The 17,089-nt window shown below is 43.2% G+C and overlaps 1 protein-coding gene across 1 annotated transcript in view; it reads left to right on the top strand.

The window, feature by feature from the left end:
* The first annotated feature begins 14,301 nt into the window (after positions 1-14,301).
* Positions 14,302-17,089, top strand: part of CALCR (calcitonin receptor) — a 144,862-nt gene continuing 142,074 nt past the window's right edge. The window contains exon 1 of the mRNA XM_425985.8: positions 14,302-14,517. The gene's annotated coding sequence lies outside the window, so the exon portion shown is untranslated. The remainder of the gene's footprint in view (positions 14,518-17,089) is intronic.

Raw genomic sequence — 17,089 nt, 5'->3', positions numbered from 1 at the left:
CAGGTCGGACAAAACCTCCGTGAAGGCACGTGCCTATATAACACACTAATGTGAAGCAGGCTGATCAATCCTAGTGGGAAACTCCTCAATCCCACCCACAATGGCTGGGATGGGCCGGCACCCACCGCACTGTGGGAGAAAGGAGCCTGGCAGAGATACATGACACTGTTATACAAACGTTTGCCAGTATTTTCTTTCTCTGCAGTCAAGAGACAAAAATAAAAATACAAAAAAATAAAAATAAAAATCATTCGAATTCATTCAGTTTCTTGGATGCATGCTCATGGAGCACATCAATTAAATGCTTATTTCCAACCAGTAGATTTACACATTATGACCCAACCTGGCTGCACTGCCCCGTGTTTCCCCCTGTATAACTCCTACAACAAAACTTCCTACAAGGTCATCTGATGGGTTCTGGTAATGTCAGGTTGAGATGAGACAGAACTATATTTGTGAATCACATAACACAAACGCTACAAGAGCTAATTCTGAGGGCTTCGGCAACAGGGTCGGTCGAAGAAAGGGGAGAGACGAGCTGAGAGCAGCTGACAGAGGTACCTCGCGCTGCATTTGGGTTTTCAGATGCACAAAGAGTTGGGAGACCTCTAGAGGCAAAGGCCTGCCTGGCAGACTGAGACAGCCCACGGGCTCTCCTCAGTTGATGCTCTTTGTGGTTTCCACAGCGACTTTGCCCATAGCAGGACACAAAGTCGCCATGGGTCAGGAATCATGAATGACTCTGAAACAGGAAAAGAGAGCTTTGGGACAGAAATGAACAAGCTTCTCTCTTAATCCCTAAGTGTTCTAAGAGCTTCTCCTACCCTGCTAGCACAGGATGTCTTACTGATCTTCAGTGTGAAGCAGCCTCTAACTGGCTGGTAAGAAAGTACAGAAGACTGGAATGATTTCTAAGCCATTTCCTGACATGCATCTTTTTAAGAGTCACGGGGAAATCCACCCAAGTACTCAGATCCCATAGTCCTGAAAGGACTGAAAAGAGTGGTGCTGCCTTTACTTCCAAGAGCATGAAACATTTTGGAGGAAAGAGTAGCTTCAAGATGTCAGCTTTCTAGATTAGTTTGTACACCTTCTGGACTTTAAAACTCATATTCATCATCACTTTTATTCTCCAGTCAAAAATCATTAAATCAGGAAGCAATCCAATTTCTAGAACGCTGGGCAGTGGATGAGAAAATATGCACTGCCATCAGTGCTGCATGAAATAGGTGGTGCTTTTCAATATAGCAACTGTTTACCTAATTTCCAAGCAATAATGAATGCAGGAAACAGAGCCTAGAAAGAACCTGATGAAAGAACCTGATTTTTCAAGCAATTTGGGTTTTTGTTGTTGTTGTTTTAGAGCACTTGATGCATTCACCATCCAGCTACAGCCTGCTATAATTGCAGACAGTGCTGCAATTAATGCTCAGTCTTTCTTCTGCTCAGATCCCAGCTGTTTCATGAAAACATGGAACAGACCATTAGTGACCAACATGCAGAATGCTGCTCAAGTGGGTTGCTAAGCATTATCTAGAAATTCCCTGAGAGCAGCAAAGAGAATATGTCATTCTCCAGAAGTAGCAGAGGCATTTTTAATAGCACTTTAAGTGCCGCACAAATTTAGTGTTATGCAGTTGAAGAGACTGGTTTATAAACAGCAAATAGATGTTCTTCCAAGACAGGCAATAAATGAGGTAAAAATCATTTGAGGGGAAGGGGAAAAAAGAGCTAAATCGTTGCAAGAAGTGAATTTAGCTATAAAAAGTACATCCAGTAGTCTAAAATTCAAGCTGTGTGGAGAATTATATACACTTCTGTACTCTGAAATATGTGAACATATGCAACAGTGTTATAATATTTGACTCAATTTTGGCATACAAATCTACATCTTACATCCTGCTGGAGCAAGTAATGCTTCAGGAGGAAGACTTGCAGTCCTGAGCCCAGCACAACTCCTGGAGAGCAGAGGAGTCCCCAGAGGTCACCACACAGGCTGAGTGCAGGGTAAGAAGGACTGCAGCAGGAGGTCTGGGGCAGATCTGCATGAAGATGCCACAGTGGCAAAAAGGAGATTTCCTCTGGCTTCAGAAAGGATAGGGTACAGTTTGCTGAGCCTATGAACGACAAAGAAGGACTGGAAGAAAGGAGCTGTCCATGCAGACACAAGAGGCAGAAGGAAGAATTATTTCCAAACTTCCTTTTGTTTAATTTGTCTCACTCGGCACATCGATATTTATCCTACTTGACAAGGAAACTTCACCAACTTATTCCGCTCATGTCTTCTGATGTAAAAAACAGAACTGTAGGGACTGGAAGCCTGCTGGGTTCATTTGGGCATCTGTAACTCAAGACAGGGGACCGTTCTATCCCAAGGTGATGAGAGAGTCATGCCCAGCCATTTTCTGATACTTGTGAGTCTCAGGTGAAAGTCATCTCCTGCTGTTGGGAAATCAAGAAAGTAAATCAGACACAACATTACCTGGAATTTTACAGAACTCCTGGGTAAGACAATAATAACGAGACATGGAAGGCTGTCTTGCTGGTGCCAGTTTCAGCATCACTGTGCCCATGAGCATCAGAAGACAAAGTGTGCGGATGCGGTACAAAAAAGAGAGAGAAGAGAAAGCTTACATGTATGGCTGGTTTGGTTAGAATGTAGGCAGAGAGAAAGAGTAGAATACACTTGAATCAAATGATATATTTAATGAACTTGTTGATAACTTATCAAAATTCTCTCTGTAGCATGAGAGAGGGGAGACTCCCTCCATTTGTCTGTGGAATAAACATTTAAGTTTATTCCAGTTTGATTCTTTTTTCCGAAGGAGAAGTAACTCCCTGGCAACTGTTCAGACTATATACTAACTTTCAACTCCCATTGCCAAATTTTAAAGACAGAAAACACTGAAACAGTTGTGGCAGCTGAACACCACCAAGTCAATACACCCTTCCCAGCCACAAACTTTCAACTAAAACTCTTCCAGAACTCCCTACAAAACTCAGCACAGGTGAAGTGGGGTTCACCTACCAAGGAGAGCTTTAACACAAAAAATAAAGGAATAGCAAAGGAGCTGGGATCTGAAAGCATAGCCTGAATACAGAGTGAGCTGTTAGCTCTATTTATAAATGCTTTTTAGTTGCCATTAATGTGAAAAGCAAAACTGCCCTCTTCCTTTTAGAAATCTATCAGATAGTGTTGCTTGCAGGAAGAACATGCTAAAAGAATGCTGGGAGCGCTGTTCAGAATTTGACCCTGCTGCTTAGGAGGAAATTTAGAAGTATAGTATCTGCCACCAGAGCAGAGACAAGTGGGGAGAAAGAAAGACTGAGCAGAAGGAAGAAACACTATAAATAAGCAAAGAATAACAACATATGGCTAGAGAATTTCCCACCATAAATATTAAAAAAAAAAGTTACACCAAGAAAAAAGAAAATACCCAAATTGTTCCTTTATTCTGAAACTTCTCTAATTTACACAGCTCTTACCCAACTGTAGCTGAGAGTTAACTTGCAGACAAACACTGAATAGAAATGAAGTGCCCTGTCACTGCAGCCAACAGGACACCTCACAAAAAGGAGGCAAAAGCAAAAATTGACCATGCAATCACTCCTCCAAGTGAGTCTCTTAGGGACGGTTTTAGTGTGTGCAGAGAATGCCTTTGTGCCAGATGACTTAAGGGGCCATGGAAAAGGAGAGAACAATCTCACCTTTTACACGATCTAAACGAGTCTTGGACGAAATCACTGCATCTAAAGTAAGAAGTGAACACTCAGCACAACAGCTTTCCTGCATGACAGGCCCAAACAGCCACAATACTGGCAGTGTCACACATCATCATGTCACTGAAATAATGAAAAAAGGTATTTTGATTTCATCCCAAAGTTATGAAGCAACAAAATTACGATTGGTGGATTGGTTTTGCTCCGTGTGAAGTGAGTGTGAGACGGCACGGGCTTCGGTGGGATCAGGACAGGAGAGTGGCCAAATGACACTGCTGTGAGATCTGGTAGTATGTTACAACAGAAATGAACCCCAGTCCTATTATTTGAAGATGAAAAGAATTACAATTTAATTCAATCAGATGAATTTTTATTCCGCAGTAGCTCTGTACCTAGTTTCAAAAAATGCTCAATCATTTAGGAAAATACACTTCAAAAGTAATATTGTCATGGAAATAAGGCCATGGAAATGTTTGAATAATGGTGTCTGGGAGCTGTATTTTTCATTTTATTGTTGTTTTGCTTCCCCCCCACAAATAGCTATACCTGAAATGTTTGGTATGTTCCAAAACCTCAGAAATGGTGCTCAAATACATTTCTAGACAACTAAACAAAAGCGTCCTGCTTTTCAGAAGATATCTAGAATTGATCAATGAAGGTTTCACAACCATCTTCAACTAGGTATCCCAGTTGGACTTCTTTCATTTTGCCCCACTAGACTGATGGTTGTACCATGTAGGGGCACTTTGCATTTGTGGAATAGCTTCCTATAATGGCTGGTGAATCAAAAGAAAGTCTGCTGTCCTGAATGTTGTAAATGTAATGAAAAAAACATCCTTTCTATAGACATAGACATGATCACAGTATACAAACCTACAGTATTTGTGTGTCCATTTTATCTGAACTAAGCACATTCTATAAGAAAATTCACCTTGATACAGTGGCATTCCTCTGGGCACAAAGATCTCTAACGGCTTTGTAATAGCTACTAAAAACGAAAAGCTAAGTCAAACAAACTGTGTAGACTCCTCTCCCATAGTCACTCCTCTTAACCATTTCCTTATTCTAAATTTCACCCTCTGAGGAAATCAGAATCCAAAGGAACAGCAGTAAAAAGATCAGAGTCCTTCGCTTTATTTCAGAAAACAGCTTCCTTGATGCTGTGAGCAGCTGTAAGCATGGAATGACCTAGGGGTGATACTGGAAAGTTGAAAGAACTTACAGCAACAAGTTCAGCCACAGAAAGTCATGAACTAAAGTCATTACTAAATGATATACATGGCACTGCTGACTTCTGACTAAAGCTATTTCATGAAGAGGACAATTATATTTGGTCTGACTTTCCTTGGAAGCACTTCAGTATTCACTTGCTAGACCTTTATTTAACAAAAACTGGGACCTCTGAAACATATCTCATACCACACACCATCTGATGCTCCTGTAGAATGCTGTAAATAGCTGCACCATTAGAAAGAATGAAGATCACAGATGCTTCAGTTTTCATTATAGTTTGATAAATATGGAAATAACGTTAAACACAATTTCACTATTAAAAACTACTGTGCATCAGTTTCCGACTCAGTTCCTAAAGAGCAGATCCTGTAGAGACATGCAGTTAGCCCATTTATGTGCCTCAACAAGATTCAAAATGATCACCCAGTGTTAAAATGTTGATGTGTAAATAACTAGGAAAAATAATCTTTGATCCTGCCATCAAATACAAGTAGGAAAATTTGGTGATGTTGACTTGCAAAAATGATCAGGATTTGCATTGGGTTGATATGCGTTCCAAAAAAACAAATCTCATCCCAAATGCTGTCCTTGGAATTCATCCTCTCTAGAGTTTATGAAAGTTGTAACTACTGAATTAGTCCCACATCCTCAGACTGGGACCAGAAACATTAAGCACCTCTCCCATGCTTTTCTCCTGTGATTTGCAGCCTGCTCGGAATACCCTGCCATCACTGATCACATGCAGTGTACGTTCACAGTTCAGTTGGTGAGAAATAAGTAAACAGCAAATAGATAATTATGGATCAATAATACTGCTAGAACAAAGATGCAGTGTATGCTTGAGCAGTGTCAAGAGGTGAGAGCCCCTGGAATACTTGCTGCCTGAATCTGAATTATTTTCACACTCCTTTGTAAAACTGCAAGTTAAGTGATAGAAATCAAGCCATGACAAATTTGAAAAGATGAACCTTGTTAAACCCTGATGAGGTGAAGCACAATTCAGAATGTAACAGTACTGAAAACGATGCCATATTTTTATTTTTAGTACATGGCTGAAAAAAAAGTAACAGTTTAAAACAGACCTCAGCTTTTAAAAGTGCATTAAAAACACATCCCACAGGAAGTTATAGTAGAAGATTTATTTTCCAATTGCAATTTACTGGCTGAGAGATCTGTTATATGTGTAAAAAAATCAACTTTTTCACTTATTAGTATCTGAAAAAAACTTGACTCATTTTGCCAATATCTTCTAGAGCCACGGTCCAGAACTATAACAGAAAAGACGTGGGCCAAGACTGAAATGCACTGGCAAAACTCTGAAAACTTCCACTATTCCTGCTCTTCAGTGTATTTCAGTAGATAAAATAACTGTTTTGAAACCCGTAAGTGTGAAAGCTCCTCCATCTCTCTTTCCATTCTTTTTTTTTTTTCCCCTCTTTGGAATAACAGTGTGTTCAAAAATATGAGATAGAGGATTAAAAGTGATGGCTTTATGGTGATAAGAGGAAATAAGCAGAGGGTTGTGGCTTAAAGCCATAGAATATAATGAGAATGGAGATAGAAATGGTGCCAGAGAAAATGAGGTGCCTATGGAAGATCTTGCTGCATTTTAATGTGAGGAAGCTCTGGAGCCAGACACCTCTGTGTACTGCATCCCTCTGTCTTAGCTGGCTGAAGAAGGCCCAACCTCACAGTGCTTTTTAAGAAATACAGAACTGCTCTGTGATTTCACCTATGTATCCAGAGAAAAGGAGCTGCAACTAATGAAGACCTCAGAGGCACAGCTAGGACTGTCATACAAAATGAATCGTTTGGTTAAGATGGAGGAGTGCAGGAATTTTATGCACAGACATTTCCTCCAAGGTGTGGGTTCTGTGATTTGGAGTTCACTCAGTATGTGACCCTCACTGACTGTATGTAGTTCCTGTTAGTGTGTCTGGTGAGATGTAAATGGGCAGTGATTACTAGAAAACCAGTGTCAAATATGGTGAATAGCTGGAACAGAAGCATATTTAGTGCATGCAAGCATAGATGAAGAGAGACGAGAGGAGAGTAACACTGAGGAAGAGAAGGTGAAAGTTTGGGTTATGTGAATCGACATGGTAGGCACACAGCTTGCCTCTGATGCTTTCCTGTCAGTTCCCATTTTCAGGCTAGCATTTGTCCACAACATCCCTTATGTCCACATACAATCCCTTATTTGTCTGGTCATCAGAGCCTCAATTTAAGTTCTTCGAGTTGCCAACATTTTCTACTGCATTTACTATGTGCTCTGTATTTATAGATCTACTCAGAATCACGCTCCACATTCCTTTCAATAAGGTTAAATAGAAAAGTAGTTACTGGTCTTCTAATGCTAATCAAACTCTCAGGGCTAACACCAGTTATGATTCTGATGTTGGATGAAATGCTGAAAAGTATTTCACAGATTACTTACAGTCTTTAAGGAATCAAAGGTGTCTGCTCAAAACCATCTAAACATTTGCTTCTTCAACTTGGTTGCACTGACTCTCAATATTGTACAGATGTGCTTTTGGAATACAGAGAAAGAGCAGAAGTATGGAAATGATTTGCATTTCCATTGTAAAACAACAAGAAAAAAAAATATCAGAACCAGTGCTATAGAAATGGCTGTATCTCCAGTCAGGCAGTTATCAGAGATCAGTTCACAAATTAAGCAGCCCAGAAGATGCTCTACAGCTACAAATGGTACAGTCAGCACCTACCTAATTTACACTTAAGCTCAAATAGCCCTGAAATTTATATCCAGCTGTAAGAGATGCTTATTTGTTTCTATTTCTCATATTAAAATGCAAAGCCGGAGACAGAAGTTACCAATTCTAAATGAATCCTGCCAATTTAATCCTTCCTTAAAAATTCCAAAAAAAGAAAAAAAGAAAATTCTCTGAGCATTTCAGCAATATAATCAATAGCATCTGTGAGTGACCAATATATACAGCTATTAAAATTATTGTCTGGACATTAGAATAAAATCCAGATTTCTTCTCTAATGTGTCATTGTGATATTGATAATAAACTATAACGGCACCCAAAACATTTCCCATCTTTCCTACACCATATTCCGAGAAGCCAGATGTAAGGCATCTCCCTTCACATTACTTAAGTGTGTGACTGCATTTATAGTCCCGAAACTGTGCTGTGCATTAAATTGACCAAAGACAGTAGTGTCTCCTCCCAGAGACTGGTTAACACCTGCATCCTGCGAATCTCTCTGTATCATGAGACACTTCTGACACTGCTGTGTGGTCTTCCACACAGCAAACAGGAAGATGAAGAATCTAGAGGGACAGAACTTTGCTTTGCCAAACTGCGCGACGAACAAATGATGATAATGTGAGCGATTAAGACTGTACTTTCTGTCAAGAGCTTGGGTTTAGTCAGGCATGTGTCCATTACAGCTCCATTTTCCAGGTGATGTGACTTTTTTGCCACTGCTTGTGTCCTACCTGAAATGTAATAAAGCCTAAGTGATACACATTCTTACACAGATATGAAATAGACATAGAAGTACATAAATGAGTATTGAGTATCAATAGATACCGGCATTGTCTGTAACTCTGAATAACAAGGTTTCTCACATTAAAAACACATTAATGAACCAGCTAATGTGAAGATTATGTTGACGGGAGCTTACCAGTAAGTTTGATGTATGAAATATGCCTGCCAGCGGTTTGCAGAAATGTCATAGGACTCTTGAAATGGTTTCTGGAGAAGATTTGCATAATCTTCAATATTTAATGATTCATATACTGTACAAACAGCACAGTAAGGAAGGCATTTCTAGCAGTTGTTGGTGCGTTTAGTTCTCCTGAAGCGCTCCTCCTTCTGATGCCTGGCTGAGGTTCTCTCTCAGGTCACGCACACCTACTCACTGGCTGAGGGAGGCCCAGGGTAGCAGCTTCTGAGCAGAGTTGGAAAATGCCTGCTGATTCAGAAGGAATTGCATACTGAGGCTCTGGAAGCCTTCCTGTTGCCTAGATTTTCATTATCCTGTTTGCCTTCTTTTCCCTATACAGAGGAAGCAAAGCACACTTTGTTTCTACCACCACCATTTGTAATTACTGAGTGTTCTACTAATGAAAGCGTATACCGCTGTCTTCTAAATTAAAAGCCTCCCCTGTATAGAGAACTGAATACAATACAAATACTAGTAACTGAAATTTCTACATTAGGGAGTCTGCCCATTTTTCCTTGTTCTTTGGGAAAGTGATTATAACTGATCTTCCTGTACTTTTCATTTCTCCCTCTTCTTCTTTTTTTATTTACAACTTCTGCATTTCCTAATTATTGATTAATTTTATTAAAAAAAAAAAGAGAGAGAGATCTTTTCCTTTTAGAGACATATGTCCCTTTTTTTTTCCCATCATTCCAAAGTATTTTGGAGATCCTCTTAAGAATGTTCTGAGATGAACTGAATAACCAATACTTAGATAGATAAAGTAACATAAATTAAAAATAGAAAGTTAAGTGAGGAGGTGAGTGCTGTTACCTGTGTTTCATTGTAGATTAAGAAACTGATTGAAATAAATCTATTGTGACATAGGATAATTGGTATACATAATTAGATGCTCAAGGCTGGATAAACACATAAATCTTGATTTTGAAGTTTCTGAAAACAAACAACATAAAGCTAAAACAAACAGAACACCACCACCTGCATGTCACCACGGCTTCTGGGGTTGGCAATGAAGGTTACACTAAGTTACACCATCGCTAAGTTGTCTGTGACCCGGGTAAGGTGTCCTCCTGACACCTCCACCAAATTGTTTCCCATTCCTGACATTTCTCTCAGGCTATTTCCAAAATTCAGTGCTTTTGTGTGTCCCAATCATTAGAGGAATTGTTCAGACAGGCGTTCTTTTCCATTTTTTCACATCTTTTATTCTAAATTCATCTTTTTGTCTTTCTAACATATATTAATTCTATCACATTTCCAAAAAATGCTGTTCCTGAAGACCTCTTTCTCCATCTCTATTAATTTGTTTGGGAGAATGGGAGCTTCAAGTCTGAGGAGGATTCACAGGGGTTAAAAGGGCAGCAGAAATAAATGCCTACACTATACCATTATCAGAATTAATCCCTACCCAAGTGTGGTTGTTTTTGAATTTCAAGAGAGGACCTGGGTCGAAATAACAGTGTCAGGAATACGAGAAATTTGCAGTATTGCCCTGGGGGAAGTTGCTTCACCTAGTACAGAATTTCAAACACAGGTAAGACCGATGATTGCTGTTGTCTTTACATTTGCTGAGAGAGGGAAAATGGAGGGAAATGTATTTTCAAGACATCTTGCATTATGTTATGCAGTAGTGCATTTTATGCCCTGCTAACTTGTGAGAACTGAAACTTGAAGTGGTGCAGTGCATCAGAGCCCCAGATTCCTGAAAATCTGGCACCTCAGGTCTTAGTTTGAACATCTCTGTTCTGCTCCTTGATCATCAGCTGTGCTCACATATCTTTCTGCAACAACTTTCCTAATTTGCACTTGTCTTTTATCACACAGCACTGTTCTGTTCCCCTAATACTCCTAGTATTTGTTCATATACCTTTCAGCCTCTCGAGCATTTCTATACCTCTCCTCACCTTTCATGTTTTGAATAGACTTCTTCAAGCAGTAGATTCAGAAAGCTCTTTATTTGTCATTCTTCAAATCCCTAATTCCAGAGTGATATCTTTCTCTGAAAATTAGAAACTTTCTGGTTGGGGACACATGGCCTGAATGGCAGCTATGCTGGCTCCATGAATTTCCCTCTCACTGAGCTGACATGTTTACAGGCAGCAGGGTTAGGAAGCCTGCACAGCTGCTGATAGTGCTGTAACTGTGCTCACAGTTCTTAATCAAGTCAATCCTAGGAGTGCAGAGTCATGATTACAAAGTCGTACGCAAGAGACTTAAATATTCTCACTGAAGGCTTAATGGGGCCGATGCGACTTGAGCTGAAGGTAATGGCAAATTCTGATTCTCTTCTCCCTGAAATGGATCAGGCCATATTTATTACCATTTTTGTTTAAATGTAGTCTTTCACTCTTCCCATTTTCTCATTCAAATTAAGTGTGTGGCACTCACTCCAGTGCATTGTTTATAATCTACTTATCACTGGACAGAGCATGCCTGGATGGTCGTCAGGGGACAGCTCAGTGCTCACTCTTTGTTTGCCTGGATATAGATATGAACAAACCCTTATCCGAAGACACTGTGCTCCACGCTGTCTCGGTGGGATGCACCATGCCTCTTAGGAAAGGTACACAAACCGTGAAGGGAAACTGTTCACCTCCAAACAGTTTGCAGTGCAGGCATCCACAAAAGATGGTGGAAACGCCTCTGCCCAAACTGCGAACAGTTCATAGGTCCAGCTGTAATCTGGGATTGCCATTTCAAACTCTGCACCTGAGAAACAAAATGAGGACAGTGCATGTTTCACAAGAGGCATCCTTACCTGGAGAACAATTAAAGGTAGACAAAATATATTCAAAAAAAGCTGCAAAAAGGGGCAATCTCTTACCTTTGCAGAGCCAAACTACAGAAATGTGCAACTCCCTGGGCTACATGGAAAATACATTTTTCTTGATAACAGAAAGAAATTACCGAAATCTTAGAACTAAGTTTTTACTTGCTTATCTTTTCAAGTAGGAAGAACCACCATCTCAACACACAACAGTAGCTCAGCCACCTCTTCTACACAGAGGTCAATGTGTTGTAATGACTCCTGAGCACAAACAGAAATAAAACCATCAAGGTACCATTAATAGTAATTTTCCAGTGGTTATTTATGGGCCTGATCAGCACTGCACATGCATGCCAAATAGCAACTATTCATGCTTGCAGCCCCAAGGTTATGATGGAATTGCTTAGAGCAGAACAAATCAGGAAGTGTTGCTTTCATGTGCAAGGTAATGGTTAACAAAAAGAGTTTATCTAAAAAAAAAAAAAAAACAAAAAAAAAAAACAAAAGAAAAAAAAACCTTAGAAAAGCTATTTTTATACTATGGAATGACAGATTTGTACTTCAGCAGACGAACATCACTAAGAAAACAGAGCAATAAAAAATCCGTTTTAAAAGAAGTACAAAAATAGTCACTGAGAATGTGACAATTCCAACCATGGAATGAATGCTATTAGCCAGAAACATCCAAAAACTAAAGGGCTGTGGCAGAAACCAACAGGAAAGAGCCTGTCACCTGCCTGCTTGAATGAAGGCTGCTCTGAAAGTAATGCCTCCTATGTTATTATGTTGGCCCACAACATAAGAGGTGGATGTTGGTGGTATGGTAGTAAATGTTGAATATTCCACTGATATTCCATTCCATCTTCTTGCTGCGTGACAAATGGCAGCAGAGGGGCAGTCTGACAGAATGGCTTCTGACACAGAAGTTTGTATAAAGCAAAGACATGGAACAAAAGTCCTCCATGCAGAAGAAATGGCACCCATTGACATTCACTGATGCTTGTTGAATGCTTATGGACACCAGACAGTGGATATGAGTATAGTGAGGTGGTGGATGGTGCATTTCAGTTGTGGTGACATTGTGGAGGCACTGCTGCAGATGCAGATGCACTGGATCCACTGGTGCAGATCCTTATGAGCACAGCATGCAGGCTCTTCTTCACTACTGGCAAAAATGCAGAGCTAAATGTGGTGACTGTGCTGAAAAACAAGTGCTTCGTAGCTGAGAATGTGCTCTATCAAATATTGTTATGGTGCTCTTTGTATCTATTGTCATTTCCATGGGAAATAAATAGGAGGCATTACATTTGGAGTGACATATGTAGTTCAGCCCTAAAGCAATCTGAACCTAATTGGTGATCTACCCTCTCAGCTGCTTCTGAAACTCCTGGTAGCAAAAACATGCCAAGCTTCCAGATCTTTAAAAAGTTACTTCTCCTCACAGGAGTTACTGTTAGAATGAAGGGAAGGACTCTTCCTTCTCAAATCTTTGGGCTATGGATGTGCCTACCAACCATTCTTCCACAGACATCTTGCAGGTTGTGATGAGGTGAGGTTCAGCCTCTTCTTCCAGGTAACAGTGACAGGACGAGAGGTAATGGCCTTAAGTTGCATCAGGGGAGATTCAGGCTGGATACAAGGAAAAAGTTCTTAGAAAGAGCAGTGATGCATTGGCACAGGCTGCCCAGGGAGGTGATGGAGTTACTGTCCCTGGAGGTGATCAAGAAACGTGTGGATGTGGGACTGAGAGCCATGGTCAATGGGCATGGTCAGGATGGTTTGGCGGTGGGAGTAGATGAACTTAGTGGTCTTTTCCAGCCTTAATGATTCTATGATTCTACTCTATGATGCTGCGACCTCCAGCACTTAGCATGGAGCTGATCTCACTGGGTGGCGGTGGGCTCACAGCAGTGCTGTGGGTGGGGGCTGTGGGCACTGTGCAGCCCATGGAAATCTCCACGAGGTTCCTGCTTCTTCCAGAGAACTGCGAACAGCAAAATAAGCACGGCATTATGAGAGCTCGTGTCCCACAGACTCTCCTGGCTGTTTCCACAAGAGAAAGAGCAAAGCCTACCGCGAAGGCTGAAATCTGAAGGGGACGATGGTTGAGGAGGGCGACTCCCGCTGCCCCCCGGCTCCACCTGCTGGGAGCTGCCCGCTGCGCGCTCGGAGGCAGCGCGGGGTGAGCCCTCTCTCCCCGGCTCGAGGACGTGCCAGCCGGGGACGTTAGGGCAGCGGGAGGTGGCAGAGCGCGGAGCCGCACCTCACGCCTCGACAGCCGCTGCTGCCTCGCGGGTACGGCTCTGCTCCCTCCGGGGCAGCGTGGGGCGGAGGGGAAGACCTTTTCCCGGGCTTACCCTGCGCTTAAAAGGCTCGCATAACTTTTGGAACAGGGGTTTCGATGATTGCCGGCCGCTGCACCGACTGCAGTTTCCCTCGGACAGCGGCGATCCCCTCACGGCAGCCGGGACCCCGCTCCCTCAGCCCGCGCTCCTCTCCCCTCGGCCGGCAGCCTCGATCCTTGCATCCCCGTGGCTTTTCTCTCCCGAGACGCGGGCTGGGCTCGGAGGAACTTCTCCGGGACGACGACGAGGAGGAGGCGTGAGCGCGCAGAGCCACGCTTCGCTGAGGGGAGCCCTGAGGCGCCTCACGGCACGCAGCACCCAGGGGCGGCAACTCGGCCACCGCATCCCTCCCCCCCCCCCCGCCACCACGCGGGTGACGGGACTCCGCGCTGACACCTCCGCCTCCTCCGCGGGGCCGCCCCCGCCCCGCCCGCTCGGCGCGGCCGCCCCGCCGGCAGCAGGCGGCCGGGAGCCGCGGGGAGGCGGGCGTGGGGGAGGCGCTGCTGTCGCCGGGCGCTCTCCATCCGCCCCGCACCGACGTCGGCGCGAAGCCCTCCCGGCGCCCGGGGTGAGGGAGGGAGAGCGCGTCGCGGGCGAGAGGAGGCGGATGCTCTCAGAGGTACGGCTCCGCCGGAGGGGCTCGGCTCTGGGCTGAGCCGCAGCGGGACGCGGAGTGCCGGGGTGTCCGAGCAGCGAGGGCCGTCCGGGAGCCGGCAGCCGCGGAGCGAGCAGAGAGCGCCGGGAGCGCGGCCGCAGTAAGTCCCGGCAACTTCGCCGCTCCGAGCGGGCGAGGGGATGGGAGAGGGTCGGGAAGCGAGCCGGGTAGGGAAAGTAAGGCGAACAATGAAAAGGGAGCCGGCTGCGTGGGTCCGAGCGTGGCCGGGGGCTGCCGGCGTGGCGGCTGGGGGACACCTGAGCCCGCACCAGCGCTCCCCGATCTGCCCGCCGCTGTTTCCGCGCTCCCTCCGTCCCGCCGGGCTCCCGCTGCGGTGATAACGGTGTGAAAGCGGCACTGGTCCGTCTCGGAGCGGTGCCGCTGGTGACGGTAGGTTGATGTATGAGGCTATTTACTCGGTGTGTCCAAGCACAATATAAACGCCTGCCAATTTTGTCTTCAAATTGCTGTATTGATTTCATTCTTGCGGGCTTCTTGACAAGGTTAAGGTAGTTGACAGTTTGTAAGGAAAAGAGAAAAACTTCTGGTTTGTTCTGGTTACTGAATGTCATTTGTAGCTGAAATGCTGCACGAAAAAATCATTCATAAAAAGAGCAAATAGGAAGATGCGATCCCCAGACCTCCAATAGGAATATGTGATCCCCGGACCTCCTGCACTCAGTATCATCAGTACCTAACAGATGCCCTCCTGCCACGCTGCTGTGCCCACCTGAACTTCAGGGTAACACGGTATTCTCCCTGAGACTGTGTGCTTCCCTGTTACAGTAGTTACGTCGTTGAGAATGAATGAAGTCAGCCATTGCATTACTGCACGCTTTGTCTTTCCATCGGCTCAGATTCAAACTGAGCTCCTGCTCCTTTCCCCCGGTGCCGGCAGGGCAGTGTTTGGCAGGAGGCCCCATGCCTGCCCCCAGAAGGGTCCTGGCACCGCTTCTCGGCTCTCAGCAGCTGAGGTTGATGAGGGAATTTAATTCACCACTCATTCAGTAATTGTGAATTAGGGAAATTAAATACAGGAGAGCAAGTGTTTCCTCTGAACGTTTCCAGACATCTGTCAGCCTTTGCCATTAGGTAACCTTTGCTAAGTTGCCTCTGTGGTAACTTGCATATAGTAGCTGACGTGAAATTGTGCTGGATGAGCTAAAACCTACCTGACAGTGCTACTGTATGCCAACCGTGTAAATCTTGGGTAAGTCATGTTGTCGTTCAGACCCACTCCGAGAGTAGGTTTCACCATAGGTCTTTGTTATCACTTGAAGACTTAGTGTCAGCCAACTTTGGTTAGAAATTCAAGTGGCAAGCAGTGATATCTCTAACTCTCCACAGCAGTGTTTTGAAATCATGGGTGATGGGCACGGAGATCTTAACGTTTAAAAATGGCTATATATAACAAGCTGTTTTGTACATTCATGAGAAATAGGCCATTCAGACCTGCCTTACATTCATATTTTCATGGGCATTTTCATCAGAATGGCTTATAAGCATGTTAGACTGCTGCTTGCACATGTACTGTGTTATAACACAGGTATTCAGACAGGATGGGGGCATAGCAAATTATGTTGCTTATGGCAAAGGCATTTACAAATGAACAGCTAATATTTGATTTACTATAGAATTATTGGCTAATAATAGTGTTCTGTGGTATGGTCTAGTTCTCTATAGCTCATGAGCTTTAAGGGGAGGTGAAGGAACAGAAGCATCCTTTCTAAAAGCCTTGCTGAAATACTACTGCATAAAATATGTGCAAGAATTAGCTTATTAAGCTCACCAAATCCAGTTTAGCAAACTTTTTTCTTTCACATCTACAGTAGAAGGCTTTTGAAAACCTTTTGAAAAAGTTGAGAATTTTCATTCAAGATGAAAACAGTGTTCTGTAGAATGTTTTGCCTAAGTGTTTCCCTTCCAACCTGCCTCCCATAGCAAAGTAGAATGGGACGCTGCTGAAAGTTAGCCAGTTAGTACTGAATGTTAATTAAAAGCTGTTATCTATAGTCCGTTAAGAAGCTAAACAAGCACTTGTTTGTATGCAAGTCCTGTCATTTTAATGATATGGTCATGACCAAAATAGCTGCCAATAATTTCCATCAATTTTGTGTAAGCAAAAATGGAAGAAGGAAAAGCATATCATGACTTAGAGTTCCTAAAAAGTCATTGCCCAGAAGAAAGTCTCTTCTATGTTTACTTTTAAAATGATGCAAACAAATACAGTTTTTGGAAAAAAATGAGCAACAAAATAATTGAGCTACACTTGCCTGGAAGCTGTGATAGCAAGTGCCATGAGATTCGGTTTTGCAAATGCTCATCAGTTCTACATATTATTAAGCTCATTTTTTTGTTTATTTTTTCTGACAATTGATGTTCAGGTCCTAATTGCTGCCATTGGAGCTAATATTAAATCTCCTATTAATGCTCACATGGGTCGCACATGGGCCTTCCAGGAGCCCTCTTAGTACATGGTGAGCGCTTCCAATTCCTGCTGCTTATGTGAGAGGGGCATCCAGGCAGAGAAAAATTCACTCCCTTCAGAAAATTGCAGTGGAGGTAGCAGAGCCAGAGACACCTTCCTGAAGGCCCTGCTGTAGGTCTAGAGCATCAGTACTCGGTGCTTAACAAGCAGCCTTAATGGGATTGAGCATTAATTGATGCTTTTG

This window comes from Gallus gallus, chromosome 2, assembly GCF_016699485.2.
Source record: "Gallus gallus isolate bGalGal1 chromosome 2, bGalGal1.mat.broiler.GRCg7b, whole genome shotgun sequence".
Taxonomy (NCBI): Eukaryota; Metazoa; Chordata; class Aves; order Galliformes; family Phasianidae; genus Gallus; species Gallus gallus.
This window is presented reverse-complemented; position numbering and strand designations above follow the sequence as displayed.